Raw genomic sequence first — 6,206 nt, 5'->3', positions numbered from 1 at the left:
ACAACTTCTTCGAGATTTTTTAAAACTTTATTCAACAAGTAGTTGCCATGCAAGATACGCCCACATTTTGCAAGAGATGGACAGAAAACAAGCTAAAAAAGAAGCGATTTTTCCTACGATCAGGGGACATAATTCGTCAAGTTATGGTGCGATATGTGCGAATATCAAAAGGAATCGAAATCTGTGGGATATAAACATATATATTTAGGTTTCATCAAAATCAGATAAAAATTCTGACCTCTACAGGGCCAACAAACTTGGTATGACATACTTTTACACTATTTGTGTACAAGAAGCAGTCATTTCACGAAATTCGAACTCAACCGTCATTAGGTTGTAACACTGATATATTTAAAATCGGATAAAAATTGTGACCTCTAGAGGGCCCACAAGCTAAAAACGGGATTTATTGTGCAATCAGAGCCATAATCCAGGAAGTTACGATCCGATATGCGTGAATATCGAAAGGAAACAAGATCTTTGGGATACAAACATATATTTACTTCAAGTGTTATCAAAATCAGATAAAATTAAAAATTGTGACCTCTAGAGTGTCAACAGGCTAAAATCGTGATTTTTCGTACAATGCCAATATCGAAAGGAACCGAGATCTTTTGGACACAAACCTTTATTATAAGTTTCGTCAAAATCGGATAAGAATTGTGACCTGCTGTAGAGTGTCCACAAACAAATTGTGAACGGACGGTCAGGGGCGACGGCAATATACGTCCACAAAATGTGGGCGTATAAAAACGGTGTACAGAATTGTGTCCACAAGTGTTTATAAGTTGGAACGATGATTTTCGGCAGGATCCACAGAACGATCTGATTTTGACAATATACATCCACATAAACACTGGCAATAGGGGTTGCATGGTCTAAGTTTAAACTCACTAAATTTAACTGTAACAAGTAAAAAGTGTTTGTAGCCCCTGGGTGAATTGTCACTGGGTCGTTTGCATCAACAGTGAACTCATACAAATGCAATTTGAAAATTTTATGCCCCTCTTGTAAACCCCTACCGTAAAAAAATGACATAATTTCGGGGACCTTTTAATATTGGGTCCCCTGGCTGCATCCGGGTCAGCCCCACCTTTAATCTGGCCAGTCCCGGGCACCTTTATAGTATTATGAACACAAACATGCAGGTTTTACGATATTTTGGATATACAAGATTTCTGATATAAAACAACACACTGATCACATTATACGTTTATGTCTGTTTTGTGTGCAATAACAAAGTTTAAAGGGGCTAAATCGCTAACATTCTGGATCTAGAAATTGACACAAATGTGTCGCAACGTATATACATGTAATAATGTAATATGAACGAATATAAACTGATTTACATTCAATCGTTTCTGTTTTTACTGTAATTTCTAAACAGTTGTGTTCAGCGAAATACGCCGGAAGTCTCAATCGAATGGCAATCTCTAGCGTCAGGTTATTTCAGTCTACACAGATAGTATTTATTGCGCATGCTCTCAAGGGCAGAATATGACGTCACCGTTTGACATGACTTGTGGAATAAATGTCTAGCCTCGTTCTTCGAGTCCCTTGTTACAAATGGCGCTGACACGCATTATGGTACACGAATCGTGTACCAATTGTAAAATGTTTATTTTTTCTTAAATATTGGATATCAGAAGCCCATCTTTTCCCGGTAAGGTCACAACAGCAATGTTGATTTAGATTGACAAATAATTTGTGTTTTCATTGTCAAAGATTTTGGATGATTTTGAGTTAGAGACTTAGCTACTTTAAAGATGAATTCTTACTTTAAATTGGCTGTATATCGTATTACGCTGATCTAGAGAATTTAATTGCGTGTATTTTATATTATTAAAAGTGGACTAATGGCTGCATATACTATTAGTAACAGGGAGAACTCGAGATAAACGAGATCACTGATCTTATTTGATTTTACCATTGTACTAAACTTGGATAAGATTAGTGTGTTTAATCTGAGACCAATCCATTAATGAGATATCCAGGTTTCTTTCACTCTCAACACAGAGCCAACTTTACTTCCATTCGGATCCATCTTTTTTTCATCCTCTGGTAGGCCACACCAATTTGATTTTCAGTCCTTCAGTCAGTACAGCACAACCAATTACATTTGTTTTTAAATAATTCTTTTCTGGAAGGACAGGGTTTCACCAAAAAAAGAAAATGAAATTAGTGTGGCCTAGTGGAGATTCAGCAGGGTAAACATTGTGCAATTAAATTATGGGTGCCCAGGAAACCTTACCTTCCACGAATTACACGAAAAATAATACATCACGAATAGCGTGGGACTCGTAATTGTTTAGAAAATACTTTGTATCAGGGAAAAATGCCAAACAGCAACTGTATCAATTCAGGTGTTCCAGAAAAAAATGTTTAGTAATTATAGTTACACCATATGCTCTCTGCTAAAGTGGAATAATTCCTGGTAATAGAACTGTAATAATTGAATTCTTGCCAACACATTGAAAATATGCACTTAAATACAGATCTGTTTCCAATAAATTACAAACAAATGTTCAATTTTCATTACAACAGATACTTAAAGAGACATCACAGAAATACATAAAATGTTCAAGACACACCCATGTATAGTAAGACATGATTTTATAAAATGCATTTACTTATTTACTTTCATCTCTTTTTTCGATGTTGTTTACATTTACAGTAAACTCTAACAAAAATAGGAGAGAGAGAGAGAGAGGTCCAGACACAAACTAGGTCATTTCAGGACTAACATTGTTCAATTTTATTTCAATAATTCGCTTGCAAGTAGGGGTCTTTAGCAGTGGGAGGAAACTGGAAGAACCAGAGAAAACCCACAAGGCAGGACAGGCAACCCTACTACTCCTTGTCAGGTTCACGCAGGGAATTGAAACCATACCACTTGACTCAATGACAGACCTTATGATTTCATGTGCACACTTAAACCACTAGACCACCCAACCCAAAGAAGATGTCATATTGTGTTTCCTCCCCTACCTTCTCTTTGTCAAATTCCAACGGCCAAGGGTTGTTTTTTTTTATGTGCAGGCCAACATTGATATACATTGGACGTCAGGTTGGGTTGTTTTTTTTTTGTCTCTTCCATCCTGCATCCCAAGGTCCTCATAAATTGTAGGCAGACCAAAATTTTAACTTCACACACGCAACAGTAATTGTATTAAGCAAATCTAGTGATACATTCTAAACAGTGGCAGAGCAAGGATTCTCAGCTCCTACGGCTGAAGACATTCTTGGCACTCCCACATAGTTAAATGTTCACCCTATTTTATTAAATTTTGTTATGAAGAAAAAAAGCAATACAACAATATTTAATATTTGTATCAAAAATGTTTTAGAACTTTTAATGGGAGAACTGGGCGAGGGCATAAATATTAATTAATAGATATTTGTGCCCCTCCCCTCAGGGGCAACTGCCCCCAACCTACTATGCCACACTTCTGAGCTTAAACAAGATATTGATGTTTACTTTGTATAAACCACATTTATCAATGGATGTAAGAGAGCTGCAGTGACTCAGTGAGTAAGGTGCTGGCTCATTAACCAGGTCTCTGGTTCTTTCTCAGTGTTGGCAAAGAAAGTTCCTCCGGATTATCTGGTGTGAGTTTCTGGGACAGAGGGCCTGACAAGGATGTTTCTGGGACAGAGACCTGGCAAGGATGTTTCTGGGACAGAGGGCCTGGCAAGGATGTTTCTGTGACAGAGGGCCTGGCAAGGATATTTCTGGTCATTTGCATGGGACATATGCACATTGGCATGCAAGTAAAGGACACTTGACAAAAATAATAATTTGAATTCAAAAAAGGGGAAGGCCATGGCGCCACTATTCCAAGCAAAATTTCTCTCATAGCACACTGTATTTCCTATGCCTGTTATCATTAGCCCAGTTGGTACAGAAGAGTACAACGTTAAACCCCATTTCTGTTCATTTCAATTCATGAGACCTAACTAATTTTTATTTATTTATAGCTATCCCTGATTTTAGAAGGTAAACCACCATTACCACCAATGACCCCACCAACACCAGCTGCGAAGTCAGCCATTAAATTTCCACCAATCAAATCAAGTAAAATTAATAAAAGGCCTGATCACTTTCCAATGAGCACGGCTCAACAGATTGGTTGGCTAGTTGACAGTGGTGTTAGAGACATGAACAAGAAATGTGATACGAGAACAAAAGGAAAAAATGGAATGCTAAAAATGTTCAACTGGTCTGTGGAGTGCGTGTCTTGATTAAAATATTGTTTGGAAATTTGTTAATTCAATAATTGATTCCTTCTAAATAAATATAAAAATTATGAAAATAAATATTTATTAGGTTTATTTACACACAGAGTTTTATTCTATTATTTAGAAAACATTACCAAACCAATTTATGTCAATCCTACAACAGTACATGTTATATAACTTCTTTTAAAATGATTCTAATAATTTGAGAGTGTGTAATAATTTGAATTTAATCACATCCAGTTATATTTTTCCTCATTATGTGGATATTGAATAAATAAAAATACCAAATTTGTCTGGTTATTCCATGGACCGTATGGTTATTTTTAAACAGTAGAAGCTCAGTTAGATGGTAAGCAGGGAAGTTGATATACCCATACAAAATAAAATACAACTAATGTTATTAAATGAACATAAATGTAAATTTGCTGTAGTGTCTCCTTTATAACATTTGAATAGAACAAACAATTTAACACAGCCATGCAAAGCATATAAATATGTCCATACAGCAGCTATGTCTCGATAGCAGCTTATTTAAAAGGAAAACTTGGATGTTGACCAAATTTGATTAGTATGATCCCTCAAGAAATCTTATCTGTTAAAAATTGTTGACTCACTGGGTTTGGGGAATATGGGGGGTAACTCTGGAACAGAATATTTTGAGGGTTCATCGGATCAACTACATTCTCTCATGACCCCAATGCTTTATACCAGATTTGATACAAATACATTAAAGATTGTATCCTCTATCAAGTTTTTGGAAAAGGGGCTGTAAGTCTGGAACAGAAGGTTGAATAACACTGAATATTGATAGGATTCATCCTCTTAAGACCCCTATGCTTAACAATTATAGCCTCTATCGCGTTGCCGATAAAAACGGACGCATTCACAAGATTTCCGGCAAAGGGATGGTAACTCCAAAATAGAAGGTCGTTGAACCCCAATGCTTTCCATCAATTTGAAAAAGTGCTGTTATAAACTATAACCTCAATCACATTCACAAGGTTTTCAGAAAAGGTGCATGTTATAACTCTGGAGCGGAAAGTCGTGGAATGTTGAATATCAATAGGGGTTGTCCCCTCGTGACCCAAAAACTGTAACCTCTATCGGGTTCACAAACCGTTTGTTGACAGTAGGACGGACAGATTGACGGACAATGTGACCACATAATATACTCAAACTGAAAATGTGATGAATTTAGAGATAAATTATATGTATATTGTGTTTATTCTTCGCTAAAATATTAACACTGTTTAGAGCAAGAGGTCATGTGACTTTTCAAAGCTACATAAGCTTGAAAATGGTGGGATCTACAATATAGATATTTTATATAAATTAAAAAAATGTCTAATTAACAAAAATCTAGTAAGAGCCCAACGGTATACATGTTGTAGTAATCAAATTTAATGTACCTACAAAAACCTGGTAAGTAAAAACAGTAAGCATATAACTTTTATAAACACTGATATTGCCCTGGATTATCCCCCTCCCACCCCCCCCTCCATTTTCCACATTGAAATCATAGGTCATAACTTCAGTAATAATATGCAGCACTTTGATCATGCCATGTGCATGTGTAGAACTCACAGATTATAATATCACCATCAACTTGTATTAACAATATTTATACCACATGTATTTGTATTTCTATACACTTCCATGTATTTCAACATCTGAAACCTTGCATTACCCAGGATAAAAGGGCTACACATTCTTTGATTTGTGCTTTTTTTTTTATGCACACTAGAATCTCACGTCACAATGACAGCACAGAACTCAAGTAGAACCAGTAGACATGGGAGTGTCAGCATCGATGAGCTCACGTTTGGTAGTGATTGGGGTCTGGGGGGGGGGGGGATCTTCCCCCATGAAAATTTTGAAAATTGACAACCGCAAACCCATTTTTCAAGCATTTCAACCCAAAGCAGAAGAAGGCAAATTTTTGATTTCCTGATACAATTAGATAACAG

The 6,206-nt window shown here is 36.3% G+C and overlaps 1 long non-coding RNA gene across 3 annotated transcripts in view; it reads left to right on the top strand.

The window, feature by feature from the left end:
* The window catches only part of LOC126821726 (uncharacterized), a 24,499-nt gene extending 20,385 nt beyond the window's left edge, over positions 1 to 4,114 (top strand). Inside the window, exon 3 of one of the 3 annotated variants that reach the window (XR_008788103.1) lies at positions 3,979 to 4,114. This is a non-coding gene — a long non-coding RNA (uncharacterized LOC126821726). The remainder of the gene's footprint in view (positions 1 to 3,978) is intronic. The other 2 variants (XR_008788101.1, XR_008788102.1) reach the window with 2 other exon arrangements.
* Positions 4,115 to 6,206: the final 2,092 nt, after the last annotated feature.

Source organism: Patella vulgata, chromosome 5 (assembly GCF_932274485.2).
Source record: "Patella vulgata chromosome 5, xgPatVulg1.2, whole genome shotgun sequence".
Taxonomy (NCBI): Eukaryota; Metazoa; Mollusca; class Gastropoda; family Patellidae; genus Patella; species Patella vulgata.
This window is presented reverse-complemented; position numbering and strand designations above follow the sequence as displayed.